The 19,877-nt window shown below is 34.8% G+C and overlaps 1 protein-coding gene across 2 annotated transcripts in view; it reads right to left on the minus strand.

The window, feature by feature from the left end:
* The window catches only part of LOC113019114 (cerebellin-1), an 81,334-nt gene that overhangs the window by 35,858 nt on the left and 25,599 nt on the right, over positions 1-19,877 (minus strand). The window lies entirely within an intron of this gene.

A 19,877-nucleotide genomic window follows, 5' to 3' on the forward strand; every position in this document is an offset into this window, starting at 1 on the left:
TTTATACTATTTGTGCTAAATTATAATATTTCTGCTTTTTATACTATTTGTGCTAAATTATAATATTTCTGCTTTTTATACTATTTGTGCTAAATTATAATATTTCTGCTTTTTATACTATTTGTGCTAAATTATAATATTTCTGCTTTTTATACTATTTGTGCTAAAACATAGTATTTCTACTAAATGTAGTATTTCTGCTTTTTATACTATTTGTGCTAAATTATAATATTTCTGCTTTTTATACTATTTGTGCTAAATTATAATATTTCTGCTTTTTATACTATTTGTGCTAAATTATAATATTTCTGCTTTTTATACTATTTGTGCTAAAACATAGTATTTCTACTAAATGTAGTATTTATGCTTAATCATACTATTTCTGCTTTTTATAGGATTTGTGCCTAATATAGTATTTCTGCTTTTTATAGGATTTGTGCTTAATATAGTATTTCTGCTAAATTATAGTATTTCTGCTTTTTATAGAATTTGTGCTTAATATAGTATTTCTGCTTTTTATAGAATTTGTGCTTAATATAGTATTTCTGCTTTTTATAGAATTTGTGCTTAATATAGTATTTCTGCTTTTTATAGGATTTGTACCTAATATAGTATTTCTGCTTTTTATAGGATTTGTGCTTAATATAGTATTTCTGCTAAATTATAGTATTTCTGCTTTTTATAGTATTTGTGCTAAAACATGGTATTTCTACTAAATGTAGTATTTATGCTTAATCATAGTATTTCTATATATTTCTGCCAGGTCCCCAGGCAGCCAATCCTCTGTGAGGACTGAGACATTCAAATTTTCAAATCAGGGCCTGCACAGTTTCCCAGCCAATCAAATAAGTGTCCTGAGGCATTCAAATTTGCATATTGGGGCCTTCGTGGCTTCTAAGCCAGCCAATCATATCTGAGGGCTGAGGAATTCAAATCCACAAATCAGGGCCTGCACAGCTTCCCAGCCAGCCAATCACATATGTGGTCTCAGGCATTCAAATTTGCATATTGGGGAATTCGTGGCTTCTAAGTCAACAAGTCATCCATGTCATATATCTCTAAAAATTCATATTTTAATATTAAATTGTCAACACTTGAAGATTCCCCCATCTCTTCTGAACAAAACGGTGTAAGAATGACCGTTCTAGCCCCTACGGTTTGGAAATTACGGTCATTTGTTTGAGGGGAGTCGTCACTATGAGAAATAGGCTGCAATAATCCTGTGCCTCTCTGTGCTGCATGTGTAAAAAGAGGCACATGTTTTGGCGGGAAAAAGTACACAGGCTCTCTGATTGGTGGATTCAAATTCAGCAGCTCCCAGGCTGACCTAGAAACTTACTTCTCTCTCCCTGTGTGTGTGTGTGTGTGTGTGTGTGTGTGTGTGTGTGTGTGTGTGTGTGTGTGTGACAGAGAGAGAGAGAGAGAGAGAGAGAGAAAGGCTTTTAATGGGATGATCTCATTCTAAGATTCAAATTCAATATATTTAGACTGGTTGACTGAATTGGATCTTGTGTGTGTGTCTCTCTGTGCATGTGTGTTTCCACATGTGTACATATTTGTGATTGTGTGGCTGTTATAGATTTTTTTGCTGATTTTTTTCATTTAACAAGTATAGTTGAGGGACGTTCAGCATGTTCATCATTTTTTCAGCTGTCCATTTTTGCTTTTCCAATTTTTCTGTTTAAGTTATTACTATTGTGCTAAATCATACTGTTTCTGCTATTTTATAAGATTTGTGCCAAATACCGTATTTCTGCCAAATATAGTATTTCTGATTAATTATAGTTTTTTCTACCAAATCATAGTACAGTATTTCTGCTTTTTATAGGGTTTGTGCTTAATATAGTATTTCTTCTAAATTATAGTATTTCTGCTTTTTATAGTATTTGTGCTAAATTATAGTATTTCTGCCAAATTATAATATTTGTGCTAAAACATAGTCTTAATTTAAAATTACAATATTCATAGTTCATCACAGTGTCTCTGGTAAATCACAATATTTCTGCTCTGTTGTACTATTTTTCTAAATCATAGTGTTTCTGTAATGTTTAAGTATTTTTGGCTAAATATATTCTTTCTGTTATCTTATACTATTTCTCCTAAATTCTTGTATTTTTGAGAAGTTATCATGTTTCTGGTAAGTTACAATATTTCTGCTAAATTCTGCTATGCTATTGTATTTCTGCCAAGTATTATGTTTCCTCTAAGATATTGCAGTTCTGCTAAGTTATTCCATTTTAGCAAACTTCTTTTGCTTCTGCAAAGTTTTTACAATTTCTGCAACTTTTCAGCTTTTTCAGCTACTTTTTGCATACAGCTTCAGCTTTAAGCATCCACACTGCATTTTCGCAGGAAATGCAAATTTTTCTAGTTGTGTGGATGCTTTAAGCATCCACACTATTGAGTTCCTCTTGGGACTTCCGTACACTTTTTGGCACTTAACTACTTCCACAATTTTCAGCCGATTTTCACCGTTCAAATTTTAAAATATTCTGCTATTTCTGCTAATTCCTGCTATGTCTTTTGGTATTTTTCACTATTATACTTTTTAAAATATTAAGCTTAATTTGTCCCATTGAAATGAATGGGAAACTTCTGCAATTCTGCTAAAATTTGCTTGTTTCTGAAACTTAACTACTTCCTCATATTTTCACGTAGAACAACCATTCAAACTTTAAAATGTTCTCAAATTATTGGGCTATTCAGGTATGATTCAGCTTTTTCAAATCTTTTACCGTTTTACCTTTATGCCTCTTAAAGTTTTCAGTTGCAAAATTGTGATTTTTCACAAAATACATGCGTTGTTATGGTTGCTATGCACTTGGCTTCCAGTGTGCCACTGAAGGTTTTGCAGTCTTCTCTTCATGTCCGAACAACTTCTTGCTACTTGCTCAATCTTCACTCAACTTCCACAAATTATACATCAAAACGTAGGTATTTTTGCTGGGTTTCCGAAAATGTCACTATCATTGTTGTGGGATTTATAGAATTTTGGCAAATCTCCTCAGACCAACACAAAGTCGCAAAACTCTCCATAGAAAGTCAATGGAGAGCTTGTTCAAAATCACCGCTTGATTTCTGTAATGAGAGGCATATTCGAATCGTCATATCTCCTTAACGAAGCAAAGTTAAGACATAAGGCTTGTCCCAGTATATCTTCAGACACTCCTGACGCTCACAATTCAAGAATTATTTTCTCACCTATTACCGTTCTGAAATGAGTTAGACTTGTTTGAGGGTAGGAAATTCGTCCTTCGCTCAGATTTCTTCAGATTTCAAACTCTGGAAATGAACCACTTTTTTCTCTCGTCATATCTTTTTAATGGATTTCCACAGAGACCTGAAAATTTCCATGATTGTTCACCAAAGCCTGCTGTCTCTTACGGTGAAAGAATGATATTGATACTCCAAATAGATTTAGAGTTAGAAAGCGTTGTTTGAGGGCAAGTCAAGGCAGTTTTTGCTTTGCTCTACTCAGTTATGGTGCATTAGAAGTCAATTATCTTTAATAATTCATATTTTAATGATAAATTGTCAACACTTGAAGATTCCCCCATCTCTTCTGAACAAAACGGTGTAAGAATGACCGTTCTAGCCCCTACGGTTAGGAAATTATGGTCATTTGTTTGAGGGGAGTCGTCATTATGAGAAATAGACTGCAAAAATCCTGTGTCTCTCTGTGCTGCGTGCACCTGTTTTGGCGGGAAAAAGTGCACAGGCTCTCTGATTGGTGGATTCAAATTCAGCAGCTCCAAGGCTGCTTGACTGAGCTAGAAACTTACTTCTCTCTCTGTGTGTGTGTGTGTGTGTGTGTGTGACAGAGAGCGAGAGAGAGAGAGAGTGAGAGAGAGAGAGGAAGCCTTTTTATGGGATGATCTCATTGTAAGATTCAAATTCAATATATTTAGACTGGTTGACTGAATTAGATCTTGTGTGTGTCTCTCTCTGTGCATGTGTGTTTCCATATGTGTCCATATTTGTGATTGTGTGGCTGTTATATTTTTTTTTGCCAATTTTTTTCATTTAACAAGTATATTTGAGGGACCCTTAGCATGTTCAGCATTTTTTCAGCTGTCCATTTTGCTTTTCCAATTTTTCTGTTTAAGTTATTACTATTGTGCTAAATCATACTATTTCTGCTATTTTATAAGATTTGTGCTAAATATAGTATTTCTGTCAAATTATAGTATTTGTGCTAAAACATAGTATTGATTTAAAATTACAATATTCATAGTTCATCACAGTGTCTCTGGTAAATCACAGTATTTCTGCTCTGTTGTACTATTTTTCTAAATCATAGTGTTTCTGTAATGCTTAAGTATTTTTGGCTAAATATATTCTTTCTGTTATCTTATACTATTTCTCCTAAATTCTTGTATTTTTGAGAAGTTATCATGTTTCTGGTAAGTTACAATATTTCTGCTAAGTTCTGCTATGCTATTGTATTTCTGCCAAGTATTATGTTTCCTCTAAGATATTGCAGTTCTGCTAAGTTATTCCATTTTAGCAAAGTTCCTTTGCTTCTGCAAAGTTTTTACAATTTCTGCAACTTTTCAGCTTTTTCAGCTAGTTTTTGCATACAGCTTCAGCTTTAAAGCATCCACACTGCATTTTCGCAGGAAATGCAAATCTTTCTAGTTATTATTCTAGTTGCTTCCGTACACTTTTCGCCGTTAAACTACTTCCACAATTTTCAGCCGATTTTCACCGTTCAAATTTTAAACTATTCAGCTATTTTTGCTAATTCCTGCTATGATTTTTGCTATTTTTAACTATTATACTTTTTAAAATATTCCACTTTTTTCCTTTAATTTGTCCCATTGAAATGAATGGGAAACTTCAGCAATTCTGCTAAAATTTGCTTGTTTTTGAAACTTAACTACTTCCTCATATTTTCACCTAGAACAACCATTCAAACTTTAAAATGTTCACAAATTATTGGGCTATTCAGGTATGATTCAGCTTTTTCAAATCTTTTACTGTTTTACTTTTATGCCTCTTAAAGTTTTGAGTTGCAAAATTGTGATTTTTCACAAAATACATGTGTTGTTATGGTTGCTATGCTCTTGGCTTCCAGTGTGCCACTGAAGGTTTTGCAATTTTCACTTCATGTCCGAACAACTTCCTGCTACTTGCTCAATTTTCACTCAACTTCCACAAATTATACATCAAAACGTAGGTATTTTTGCTGGCTTTCAGAAAATGTCACCATCATTGTTGTGGGATTTATAGAATTTTTGCAAATCTCCTCAGACTAACACAAGGTCAGAAAACTCTCCATATAAAGTGAATGGAGAGCTTGTTCAAAATCACCGCTGGATTTCTGTAATGAGAGGCATATTCGAATCGTCATATCTCCTTAACGAAGCAAAGTTAAGACATGAGGCTTGTCCCCGAATATCTTCAGACACCCCTGACGCTCACAATTCAAGAATTTCTTTCTCACCTATTACCGTTCTGAAATGAGTTGGACTTGTTTGAGGGTAGGAAATTCGTCCTTCGCTCAGATTTCTTCAGATTTCAAAGTCTGGAAATGAACCACTTTTTTCTCTCGTCATAACTTTTTGTTGGATTTCCACAGAGACCTGAAAATTTCCATGATTGTTCACCAAAGCCTGCTGTCTCTTACGGTGAAAGAATGATATCGATACTCCAAATAGATTTCAAGTTACAAAGCGTTGTTTGAGGGCAAGTCAAGGCAGTTTTTGCTTCGCTCTACTCAGTTATGGTGCATTAGAAGTCAAATATCTTTAATAATTCATATTTTAATGATAAATTGTAAACACTGGAAGATTCCCCCATGTCTTCTGAACAAAACGGTGTAAGAATGACCGCTCTAGCCCCTACGGTTAGGAAATTATGGTCATTTGTTTGAGGGGAGTCGTCACTATGAGAAATAGACTGCAATAATCCTGTGCCTCTCTCTGCTGCGTGTGTAAAAAGATGCACCTTTTTTGGCGGGAAAACGTAAACAGCCACTCTGATTGGTGGATTTAAATTCGGCAGCTCTCTCCCTCTGTGTCTGTTTGTTTGTGTGTGTGTGTGTGTGTGTGTGTGTGTGTGTGTGTGTGTGTGTGTGTGTGTGTGTGTGTGTGTGTTTAGTGGGAGAGAGAGGACCCTGCCCTTATTTGGCAGCATGTCATTGTAGGATTTAAATTGAATATAGTTAGACTGATTGACTGGATTAGAGCCTGTGTTTGTGTGTCCCTCTCTGCATTTCTGTTTCAATATGCCTCCATATTTGTAATTTTGTAAGTTATTGCTATTCTGCTAAATCATAGCATTTCTGGTACTTTTCGGTACTTGTGCTAAATACAGTATTTCTGCTAAATTATAGTATTTCTGCTTTATTATACTATTTGTGCTAAAACATAGTATTTCTACTAAATGTAGTATTTCTGCTTTTTATACTATTTGTGCTAAATTATAATATTTCTGCTTTTTATACTATTTGTGCTAAATTATAATATTTCTGCTTTTTATACTATTTGTGCTAAATTATAATATTTCTGCTTTTTATACTATTTGTGCTAAAACATAGTATTTCTACTAAATGTAGTATTTCTGCTTTTTATACTATTTGTGCTAAATTATAATATTTCTGCTTTTTATACTATTTGTGCTAAATTATAATATTTCTGCTTTTTATACTATTTGTGCTAAATTATAATATTTCTGCTTTTTATACTATTTGTGCTAAAACATAGTATTTCTACTAAATGTAGTATTTATGCTTAATCATACTATTTCTGCTTTTTATAGGATTTGTGCCTAATATAGTATTTCTGCTTTTTATAGGATTTGTGCTTAATAATATAGTATTTCTGCTAAATTATAGTATTTCTGCTTTTTATAGTATTTGTGCTAAAACATAGTATTTCTACTAAATGTAGTATTTATGCTTAATCATAGTATTTCTATATATTTCTGCCATGTCCCCAGGCAGCCAATCCTCTGTGAGGACTTAGACATTCAAATTTTCAAATCAGGGCCTGCACGGCTTCCCAGCCAATCATATATGTGTCCTGAGGCATTCAAATTTGCATATTGGGGCCTTCATGGCTTCTAAGCCAGCCAATCATATCTGAGGGCTGAGGAATCCAAATCCACAAATCAGGGCCTGCACAGCTTCCCAGCCAGCCAATCATGTATGTGGGCTCCAGGTATTCAAATTTGCATATTGGGGAATTCGTGGCTTCCAAGTCAACAAGTCATCCATGTCGTATATCTCTAAAAATTCACATTTTAATGATAAATTGTTAACACTGGAAGATTCCCCCATCTCTTCTGAACAAAACGGTGTAAGAATGACCGCTCTAGCCCCTACGGTTAGGAAATTATGGTCATTTGTTTGAGGGGAGTCCTCACTATGAGAAATAGGCTGCAATAATCCTGTGCCTCTCTCTGCTGCGTGTGTAAAATGATGCACCTGTTTTGGCGGGAAAAAGTACACAGGCTCTCTGATTGGTGGATTCAAATTCAGCAGCTCCCAGGCTGACCTAGAGACTTACTTCTCTCTCCCTGTGCATTTTTATGCTGATTTTTTCATTTAACAAGTATATTTGAGGGACCCTCAGCATGTTCAGCATTTTTTCAGCTGTCCATTTTGCTTTTCCAATTTTTCTGTTTAACTTATTACTATTGTGCTAAATCATACTGTTTCTGCTATTTCATAAGATTTGTGCTTAATATAGTATTTCTGCTTTTAATAGGATTTGTGCTTAATATAGTATTTCTGCTTTTTATAGAATTTGTGCTTAATATAGTATTTCTGCTTTTTATATGATTTGTGCTTAATATGGTATTTCTGCTAAATTATAGTATTTCTGCTTTTTATAGGATTTGTGCTAAAACATAGTATTTCTACTAAATGTAGTATTTATGCTTAATCATAGTATTTCTATATATTTCTGCCTGGTCCCCAGGCAGCCAATCCTCTGTGAGGACTTAGACATTCAAATTTTCAAATCAGGTCCTGCACGGTTTCCCAGCCAATCATATATGTGTCCTGAGGCATTCAAATTTGCATATTGGGGACTTCATGGCTTCTAAGCCAGCCAATCATATCTGAGGGCTGAGGAATTCAAATCCACAAATCAGGGCCTGCACAGCTTCCCAGCCAGCCAATCATGTATGTGGGCTCCAGGTATTCAAATTTGCATATTGGGGAATTCGTGGCTTCTAAGTCAACAAGTCATCCGTGTCATATATCTCTAAAAATTCATATTTTAATGATAAATTGTCAACACTTGAAGATTCCCCCATCTCTTCTGAACAAAACGGTGTAAGAATGACCGTTCTAGCTCCTACGGTTAGGAAATTATGGTCATTTGTTTGAGGGGAGTCATCATTATGAGAAATAGACTGCAATGATCCTGTGTCTCTCTGTGCTGCTGCGTGTGTAAAAAGGATGCACCTGTTTTGGAGGGAAAGAGTGCACAGGCTCTCTGATTGGTGGATTCAAATTCAGCAGCTCCCAGGCTGACCTAGAAACTCACTTTTCTCTCCCTGTGTGTGTGTGTGTGTGTGTGTGTGTGTGTGTGTGTGTGTGTGTGACAGAGAGAGAGAAAGGCTTTTAATGGGATGATCTCATTCTAAGATTCAAATTCAATATATTTAGACTGGTTGACTGAATTGGATCTTGTGTGTGTGTCTCTCTGTGCATGTGTGTTTTCTTATGTGTACATATTTGTGATTGTGTGGCTGTTATAGATTTTTTTGCTGATTTTTTTCATTTAACAAGTATATTTGAGGGACCTTCAGCATGTTCATCATTTCTTCAGCTGTCCATTTTTGCTTTTCCAATTTTTCTGTTTAAGTTATTACTATTGTGCTAAATCATACTATTTCTGCTATTTTATAAGATTTGTGCCAAATACCGTATTTCTGCCAAATATAGTATTTCTGATTAATTATAGTTTTTTCTACTAAATCATAGTACAGTATTTCTGCTTTTTATAGGGTTTGTGCTTAATATAGTATTTCTGCTAAATTATAGTATTTCTGCTTTTTATAGTATTTGTGCTAAATTATAGTATTTCTGCCAAATTATAATATTTGTGCTAAAACATAGTCTTAATTTAAAATTACAATATTCATAGTTCATCACAGTGTCTCTGGTAAATCACAATATTTCTGCTCTGTTGTACTATTTTTCTAAATCATAGTGTTTCTGTAATGTTTAAGTATTTTTGGCTAAATATATTCTTTCTGTTATCTTATACTATTTCTCCTAAATTCTTGTATTTTTGAGAAGTTATCATGTTTCTGGTAAGTTACAATATTTCTGCTAAATTCTGCTATGCTATTGTATTTCTGCCAAGTATTATGTTTCCTCTAAGATATTGCAGTTCTGCTAAGTTATTCCATTTTAGCAAACTTCTTTTGCTTCTGCAAAGTTTTTACAATTTCTGCAACTTTTCAGCTTTTTCAGCTACTTTTTGCATACAGCTTCAGCTTTAAGCATCCACACTGCATTTTCGCAGGAAATGCAAATTTTTCTAGTTGTGTGGATGCTTTAAGCATCCACACTATTGAGTTCCTGTTTCTCTTTATTCTTTATTATTATTATTCTTAGGACTTCCGTACACTTTTCGCCGTAGAACTACTTCCACAATTTTCAGCCGATTTTCACCGTTCAAATTTTAAACTATTCAGCTATTTTTGCTCTTTCCGGCTATGACTTTTGCTATTTTTAACTATTATACTTTTTAAAATATTCCACTTTTTTCCTTTAATTTGTCCCATTGAAATGAATGGGAAACTTCAGCAATTCTGCTAAAATTAGCTTGTTTTTGAAACTTAACTACTTCCTCATACTTTCACCTAGAACAACCATTCAAATTTTAAAATGTTCACAAATTATTGGGCTATTCAGGTATGATTCAGCTTTTTCAAATCTTTTACTGTTTTACTTTTATGCCTCTTAAAGTTTTGAGTTGCAAAATTGTGATTTTTCACAAAATACATGCGTTGTTATGGTTGCTATGCTCTTGGCTTCCAGTGTGCCACTGAAGCTTTTGCAGTCTTCTCTTCATGTCCGAACAACTGTTTGCTACTTGCTCAATTTTCACTCAACTTCCACAAATTATACATCAAAACGTAGGTATTTTTGCTGGCTTTCAGAAAATGTCACTATCATTGTTGTGGTATTCATAGAACTTTCGCAAATCTCCTCAGACTAACACAAGGTCAGAAAACTCTCCATATAAAGTCAATGGAGAGTTTGTTCAAAATCACCGCTGCATTTCTGTAATGAGAGGCATATTCGAATCGTCATATCTCCTTAACGAAGCAAAGTTAAGACATGAGGCTTGTCCCGGCATATCTTCAGACACTCCTGACGCTCACAATTCAAGAATTTCTTTCTCACCTATTACCGTTCTGAAATGAGTTGGACTTGTTTGAGGGTAGGAAATTCGTCCTTCGCTCAGATTTCTTCAGATTTCAAAGTCTGGAAATGAACCACTTTTTTCTCTCGTCATAACTTTTTGTTGGATTTCCACAGAGACCTGAAAATTTCCATGATTGTTCACCAAAGCCTGCTGTCTCTTACGGTGAAAGAATGATATCGATACTCCAAATAGATTTCGAGTTAGAAAGCGTTGTTTGAGGGCAAGTCAAAGCAGTTTTTGCTTTGCTCTGCTCAGTTATGGTGCATTAGAAGTCAAATATCTTTAATAATTCATATTTTAATGATAAATTGTTAACACTGGAAGATTCCCCCATCTCTTCTGAACAAAACGGTGTAAGAATGACCGCTCTAGCCCCTACGGTTAGGAAATTATGGTCATTTGTTTGAGGGGAGTCGTCACTATGAGAAATAGGCTGCAATAATCCTGTGCCTCTCTGTCCTGCGTGTGTAAAAAGATGCACCTGTTTTGGCGGGAAAACGTAAACAGCCACTCTGATTGGTGGATTTAAATTCGGCAGCTCTCTCCCTCTGTGTGTGTGTGTGTGTGTGTGTGTGTGTGTGTGTGTGTGTTTAGTGGGAGAGAGAGGACCCTGCCCTTATTTGGCAGCATGTCATTGTAGGATTTAAATTGAATATAGTTAGACTGGTTGACTGGATTAGAGCCTGTGTTTGTGTGTCCCTCTGTGCATTTGTGTTCCAATATGCCTCCATATTTGTAATTTTGTAAGTTATTACTATTCTGCTAAATCATACTATTTCTGCTTTTCATAAGATTTGTGCCTAATATAGTATTTCTGCTAAATTATAGTATTTATTCTTTTTATAGGATTTGTGCCTAACATAGTATTTCTGCTAAATTATAGTATTTCTGCTTTTTATACTATTTGTGCCTAATATAGTATTTCTGCTTTTTATAAGATTTGTGCCTAATATAGTATTTCTGCTTTTTATAGGATTTGTACCTAATATAGTATTTCTGCTTTTTATAGGATTTGTGCTTAATATAGTATTTCTGCTAAATTATAGTATTTCTGCTTTTTATAGTATTTGTGCTAAAACATAGTATTTCTACTAAATGTAGTATTTATGCTTAATCATAATATTTCTATATATTTCTGCCAGGTCCCCAGGCAGCCAATCCTCTGTGAGGACTGAGAAATTCAAATTTTCAAATCAGGGCCTGCACAGCTTCCCAGCCAGCCAATCATATATGTGGCCTCAGGCATTCAAATTTGCATATTGGGGAATTCGTGGCTTCTAAGTCAATAAGTCATCCATGTCATATATCTCTAAAAATTCATATTTTAATGATAAATTGTCAACACTTGAAGATTCCCCAATCACTTCTGAGCAAAACGGTGTAAGAATGACCGCTCTAACCCCTACAGTTAGGAAATTATGGTCATTTGTTTGAGGGGAGTCCTCACTATGAGAAATAGACTGCAATAATTCTGTGTCTCTCTGTGCTGCGTGTGTAAACAGAAGCACCTGTTTTGGCGGGAAAAAGTACACAGCCACTCTGATTGGTGGATTCAAATTCAGCAGCTCCCAGGCTGACCTAGAAACTTACTTCTCTCTCCCTGTGTGTGTGTGTGTGTGTGTGACAGAGAGAGAGAGAGAGAGAGAGAAAGGCTTTTAATGGGATGACCTCATTCTAAGCTTCAAATTCAATATATTTAGACTGGTTGACTGAATTGGATCTTGTGTGTGTGTCTGTTTGTGCATGTGTGTTTCCTTATGTGTACATATTTGTGATTGTGTGGCTGTTATGTATTTTTTTTGCTGATTTTTTTTCATTTAACAAGTATATTTGAGGGACCCTCAGCATGTTCAGCATTTTTTTCAGCTGTCCATTTTGCTTTTCCAATTTTTCTGTTTTAAGTTATTACTATTGTGCTAAATCATACTATTTCTGCTATTTTATAAGATTTGTGCTAAATATAGTATTTCTGTCAAATTATAGTATTTGTGCTAAAACATAGTATTGATTTAAAATTACAATATTCATAGTTCATCACAGTGTCTCTGGTAAATCACAGTATTTCTGCTCTGTTGTACTATTTTTCTAAATCATAGTGTTTCTGTAATGCTTAAGTATTTTTGGCTAAATATATTCTTTCTGTTATCTTATACTATTTCTCCTAAATTCTTGTATTTTTGAGAAGTTATCATGTTTCTGGTAAGTTACAATATTTCTGCTAAATTCTGCTATGCTATTGTATTTCTGCCAAGTATTATGTTTCCTCTAAGATATTGCAGTTCTGCTAAATTATTACATTTTAGCAAAGTTCCTTTGCTTCTGCAAAGTTTTTACAATTTCTGCAACTTTTCAGCTTTTTCAGCTACTTTTTGCATGCAGCTTCAGCTTTAAGCATCCACACTGCATTTTCGCAGGAAATGCAAATTGTGTGGATGCTTTAAGCATCCACACTATTGAGTTCCTGTTTCTCTTTATTGTGTGGATGCTTTAAGCATCCACACTATTGAGTTCCTGTTTCTCTTTATTGTGTGGATGCTTTAAGCATCCACACTATTGAGTTCCTGTTTCTCTTTATTCTTTATTATTATTATTCTTAGGACTTCCGTACACTTTTCGCCGTAGAACTACTTCCACAATTTTCAGCCGATTTTCACCGTTCAAATTTTAAACTATTCAGCTATTTTTGCTCTTTCCGGCTATGACTTTTGCTATTTTTAACTATTATACTTTTTAAAATATTCCACTTTTTTCCTTTAATTTGTCCCATTGAAATGAATGGGAAACTTCAGCAATTCTGCTAAAATTTGCTTGTTTTTGAAACTTAACTACTTCCTCATACTTTCACCTAGAACAACCATTCAAATTTTAAAATGTTCACAAATTATTGGGCTATTCAGGTATGATTCAGCTTTTTCAAATCTTTTACTGTTTTACTTTTATGCCTCTTAAAGTTTTGAGTTGCAAAATTGTGATTTTTCACAAAATACATGCGTTGTTATGGTTGCTATGCTCTTGGCTTCCAGTGTGCCACTGAAGCTTTTGCAGTCTTCTCTTCATGTCCGAACAACTGTTTGCTACTTGCTCAATTTTCACTCAACGTCCACAAATTATACATCAAAACGTAGGTATTTTTTCTGGCTTTCAGAAAATGTCACTATCATTGTTGTGGTATTCATAGAACTTTCGCAAATCTCCTCAGACTAACACAAGGTCAGAAAACTCTCCATATAAAGTCAATGGAGAGTTTGTTCAAAATCACCGCTGCATTTCTGTAATGAGAGGCATATTCGAATCGTCATATCTCCTTAACGAAGCAAAGTTAAGACATGAGGCTTGTCCCGGCATATCTTCAGACACTCCTGACGCTCACAATTCAAGAATTTCTTTCTCAACTATTACCGTTCTGAAATGAGTTGGACTTGTTTGAGGGTAGGAAATTCGTCCTTCGCTCAGATTTCTTCAGATTTCAAAGTCTGGAAATGAACCACTTTTTTCTCTCGTCATAACTTTTTGTTGGATTTCCACAGAGACCTGAAAATTTCCATGATTGTTCACCAAAGCCTGCTGTCTCTTACGGTGAAAGAATGTTATTGATACTCCAAACAGATTTCAAGTTACAAAGTGTTGTTTGAGGGCAAGTCAAGGCAGTTTTTGCTTTGCTCTACTCAGTTATGGTGCATTAGAAGTCAAATATCTTTAATAATTCATATTTTAATGATAAATTGTAAACACTGGAAGATTCCCCCATGTCTTCTGAACAAAACGGTGTAAGAATGACCGTTCTAGCCCCTAGGGTTAGGAAATTATGGTCATTTGTTTGAGGGGAGTCGTCACTATGAGAAATAGACTGCAATAATCCTGTGCCTCTCTCTGCTGCGTGTGTAAAAAGATGCACCTTTTTTGGCGGGAAAACGTAAACAGCCACTCTGATTGGTGGATTTAAATTCGGCAGCTCTCTCCCTCTGTGTCTGTCTGTGTGTGTGTGTGTGTGTGTGTGTGTGTGTGTGTGTGTGTGTGTGTGTGTGTGTGTGTGTGTGTTAGTGGGAGAGAGAGAACCCTACCCTTATTTGGCAGCATGTCATTGTAGGATTTAAATTGAATATAGTTAGACTGATTGACTGGATTAGAGCCTGTGTTTGTGTGTCCCTCTCTGCATTTCTGTTTCAATATGCCTCCATATTTGTAATTTTGTAAGTTATTGCTATTCTGCTAAATCATAGTATTTCTGGTACTTTTCGGTACTTGTGCTAAATACAGTATTTCTGCTAAATTATAGTATTTCTGCTTTATTATACTATTTGTGCTAAAACATAGTATTTCTACTAAATGTAGTATTTCTGCTTTTTATACTATTTGTGCTAAATTATAATATTTCTGCTTTTTATACTATTTGTGCTAAATTATAATATTTCTGCTTTTTATACTATTTGTGCTAAAACATAGTATTTCTACTAAATGTAGTATTTCTGCTTTTTATACTATTTGTGCTAAATTATAATATTTCTGCTTTTTATACTATTTGTGCTAAATTATAATATTTCTGCTTTTTATACTATTTGTGCTAAATTATAATATTTTTGCTTTTTATACTATTTGTGCTAAATTATAATATTTCTGCTTTTTATACTATTTGTGCTAAATTATAATATTTCTGCTTTTTATACTATTTGTGCTAAATTATAATATTTCTGCTTTTTATACTATTTGTGCTAAATTATAATATTTCTGCTTTTTATACTATTTGTGCTAAAACATAGTATTTCTACTAAATGGAGTATTTCTGCTTTTTATACTATTTGTGCTAAATTATAATATTTCTGCTTTTTATACTATTTGTGCTAAATTATAATATTTCTGCTTTTTATACTATTTGTGCTAAATTATAATATTTCTGCTTTTTATACTATTTGTGCTAAAACATAGTATTTCTACTAAATGTAGTATTTCTGCTTTTTATACTATTTGTGCTAAATTATAATATTTCTGCTTTTTATACTATTTGTGCTAAATTATAATATTTCTGCTTTTTATACTATTTGTGCTAAATTATAATATTTCTGCTTTTTATACTATTTGTGCTAAAACATAGTATTTCTACTAAATGTAGTATTTATGCTTAATCATACTATTTCTGCTTTTTATAGGATTTGTGCCTAATATAGTATTTCTGCTTTTTATAGGATTTGTGCTTAATATAGTATTTCTGCTAAATTATAGTATTTCTGCTTTTTATAGTATTTGTGCTAAAACATAGTATTTCTACTAAATGTAGTATTTATGCTTAATCATAGTATTTCTATATATTTCTGCCAGGTCCCCAGGCAGCCAATCCTCTGTGAGGACTTAGACATTCAAATTTTCAAATCAGGGCCTGCACGGTTTCCCAGCCAATCATATATGTGTCCTGAGGCATTCAAATTTGCATATTGGGGCCTTCATGGCTTCTAAGCCAGCCAATCATATCTGAGGGCTGAGGAATTCAAATCCACAAATCAGGGCCTGCACGGCTTCCCAGGCAGCCAATCATATATGTGGCCTCAGGCATTCAAATTTGCATATTGGGGAATTCGTGGCTTCTAAGTCAACAAGTCATCCATGTCGTATATCTCTAAAAATTCACATTTTAATGATAAATTGTCAACACTGGAAGATTCCCCCATCTCTTCTGAACAAAACGGTGTAAGAATGACCGCTCTAGCCCCTACGGTTTGGAAATTATGGTCATTTGTTTGAGGGGAGTCCTCACTATGAGAAATAGGCTGCAATAATCCTGTGCCTCTCTCTGCTGCGTGTGTAAAAAGATGCACCTGTTTTGGCGGGAAAAAGTACACAGGCTCTCTGATTGGTGGATTCAAATTCAGCAGCTCCCAGGCTGACCTAGAAACTTACTTCTCTCTCCCTGTGCATTTTTTTGCTGATTTTTTCATTTAACAAGTATATTTGAGGGACTCTCAGCATGTTCAGCATTTTTTCAGCTGTCCATTTTGCTTTTCTAATTTTTCTGTTTAACTTATTACTATTGTGCTAAATCATACTGTTTCTGCTAGTTCATAAGATTTGTGCTTAATATAGTATTTCTGCTTTTAATAGGATTTGTGCTTAATATAGTATTTCTGCTTTTAATAGGATTTGTGCTTAATATAGTATTTCTGCTTTTTATAGAATTTGTGCTTAATATAGTATTTCTGCTAAATTATAGTATTTCTGCTTTTTATAGTATTTGTGCTAAAACATAGTATTTCTACTAAATGTAGTATTTATGCTTAATCATAGTATTTCTATATATTTCTGCCAGGTCCCCAGGCAGCCAATCCTCTGTGAGGACTTAGACATTCAAATTTTCAAATCAGGGCCTGCATTTTTTCCCAGCCAATCATATATGTGTCCTGAGGCATTCAAATTTGCATATTGGGGCCTTCATGGCTTCTAAGCCAGCCAATCATATCTGAGGGCTGAGGAATTCAAATCCACAAATCAGGGCCTGCACGGCTTCCCAGGCAGCCAATCATATATGTGGCCTCAGGCATTCAAATTTGCATATTGGGGGAATTCGTGGCTTCTAAGTCAACAAGTCATCCATGTCGTATATCTCTAAAAATTCATATTTTAATGATAAATTGTCAACACTTGAAGATTCCCCCATCTCTTCTGAACAAAACGGTGGAAGAATGACCGTTCTAGCCTCTACGGTTAGGAAATTATGGTCATTTGTTTGAGGTGAGTTGTCATTATGAGAAATAGACTGCAATAATCCTGTGCCTCTCTGTGCTGCGTGTGTAAACAGAAGCACCTGTTTTGGAGGGAAAAAGTGCACAGGCTCTCTGATTGGTGGATTTAAATTCGGCAGCTCTCTCCCTCTGTGTGTGTGTGTGTGTGTGTGTGTGTGTGTGTGTGTGTGTGTGTGTGTGTGTGTGTGTGTGTGTGTGTTTAGTGGGAGAGAGAGGACCCTGCCCTTATTTGGCAGCATGTCATTGTAGGATTTAAATTGAATATAGTTAGACTGGTTGACTGGATTAGAGCCTGTGTTTGTGTGTCCCTCTGTGGATTTGTGTTTCAATATGCCTCCATATTTGTAATTTTGTAAGTTATTACTATTCTGCTAAATCATAGTATTTCTGCTTTTTATAGGATTTGTGCCTGATATAGTATTTCTGCTTTTTATAGGATTTATGCTTAATATAGTATTTCTGCTAAATTATAGTATTTCTGCTTTTTATAGTATTTGTGCTAAAACATAGTATTTCTACTAAATGTAGTATTTATGCTTAATCATAGTATTTCTATATATTTCTGCCAGGTCCCCAGGCAGCCAATCCTCTGTGAGGACTTAGACATTCAAATTTTCAAATCAGGGCCTGCACGGTTTCCCAGCCAATCACATATGTGTCCTGAGGCATTCAAATTTGCATATTGGGGCCTTCATGGCTTCTAAGCCAGCCAATCATAACTGAGGGCTGAGGAATTCAAATCCACAAATCAGGGCCTGCACAGCTTCCCAGCCAGCCAATCATGTATGTGGGCTCCAGGCATTCAAATTTGCATATTGGGGAATTCGTGGCTTCTAAGTCAACAAGTCATCCATGTCATATAGCTCTAAAAATTCATATTTTAATGATAAATTGTCAACACTTGAAGATTCCCCCATCTCTTCTGAACAAAACGGTGTAAGAATGACCCTTCTAGCCCCTACAGTTAGGAAATTATGGTCATTTGTTTGAGGGGAGTCGTCACTATGAGAAATAGACTGCAAAAATCCTGTGCGTCTCTGTGCTGCGTGTGTAAACAGAAGCACCTGTTTTGGCGGGAAAAAGTGCACAGGCTCTCTGATTGGTGGATTCAAATTCAGCAGCTCCCAGGCTGACCTAGAAACTTACTTCTCTCTCCCTGTGTGTGTGTGTGTGTGTGTGTGTGTGTGTGTGTGTGTGTGTGTGTGACAGAGAGAGAGAGAGAGAGAGAGAGAGAGAGAGAGAGAGAGAGAGAGAGAGAGAGAAAGCCTTTTAATGGGATGATCTCATTGTAAGATTCAAAATCAATATATTTAGACTGGTTGACTGAATTGGATCTTGTGTGTGTCTCTCTCTGTGCATGTGTGTTTCCTTATGTGTCCATATTTGTGATTGTGTGGCTGTTATATTTTTTTTGCCGATTTTTTTCATTTAACAAGTATATTTGAGGGCCCTCAGCATGTTCAGCATTTTTTCAGCTGTCCATTTTGCTTTTCCAATTTTTCTCTTTAACTTATTACTATTGTGCTAAATCATACAATTTCTGCTATTTCATAAGATTTCTGCTTAATATACTAGTTCTGCTTTTTATAGGATTTGTGCTTAATATACTATTTCTGCTTTTTATAGGATTTGTGCTTAATATACTATTTCTGCTTTTCATAGAATTTGTGCCTAATATAGTATTTCTGCTAAATTACAGTATTTCTGCTTTTTATACTATTTGTGCTAAAACATAGTATTTCTACTAAATGTAGTATTTATGCTTAATCATACTATTTGCATATTGGGGAATTCGTGGCTTCTAAGTCAACAAGTCATCCATGTCATATATCTCTAAAAATTCACATTTTAATGATAAATTGTCAACACTTGAAGATTCCCCCATCTCTTCTGAACAAAACGGTGCAGTGACCGTTCTAGCCCTTACGGTTAGGAAATTATAGTCATTTGTTTTGAGGGGAATCCTTAATGGATAATGTTTATATATATATATTTGTCTTTAAAACATCTTTGCAGACTGACTATCCTGGACTGGTTGTTGTTGTTTTTTTTTTTCAGGTCTGGTGAACTCAGGTCTTTGGTGTTGGTGTTCAGGAGTAGAGCCTTCTAATAATATTTATTCAAGTTATAGATTTAAAGTTCTGCGAGTTTTTTCTGTAGCAAATAAATATTGTATAGAATATTTAAAATCACCTACATTTTTGATGTTTACAATGCCCATTGTGTGTAATACTGGAATTTCCTACTACCCGTGAACGCCTCATCTTTTACCTGACTGCCGGACATCCGCCTTTCCGCACACTTCGCTGAGTCCGCTCTGGGTGAGTGCTGCTGCTCTGCTTCTCCTCTTCTCTCCTAAATGTTTATAGTCTGTTTGTGCGATTTAACGAGTTCTTTTAGTGATTTATAAAGCCAACCGAGGTATAACTCATATTAGAGTAACACGGTGGTTGCTTTTTCTTAGTGAAACTTTGTCATTTTTGTATGTAAAAGGAGTGTTTGATGAGCTAACAACCCGATGCTAATGCCTAGCGCTCCTTTGAGCCCAGTGTGAAATGAAAATTTGACTGTGAACCACGGTTATTGTGTTGTTTTATTAATTACATTTGGTGTGTTTGTCAGTCTGTTACATAAGGTGCAGTTAGTTCTCTTCACAAATCAGTTGGTTAAAACAGTCTCATTCTTTATGCTGTAAAGTTTTTAACGAACCGCCATCTTAGATTCAGTGTCAGCTGTCGGCAAGATCAAAGGAGCC

This window comes from Astatotilapia calliptera, chromosome 3, assembly GCF_964374335.1.
Source record: "Astatotilapia calliptera chromosome 3, fAstCal68.1, whole genome shotgun sequence".
NCBI lineage: Eukaryota > Metazoa > Chordata > Actinopteri > Cichliformes > Cichlidae > Astatotilapia > Astatotilapia calliptera.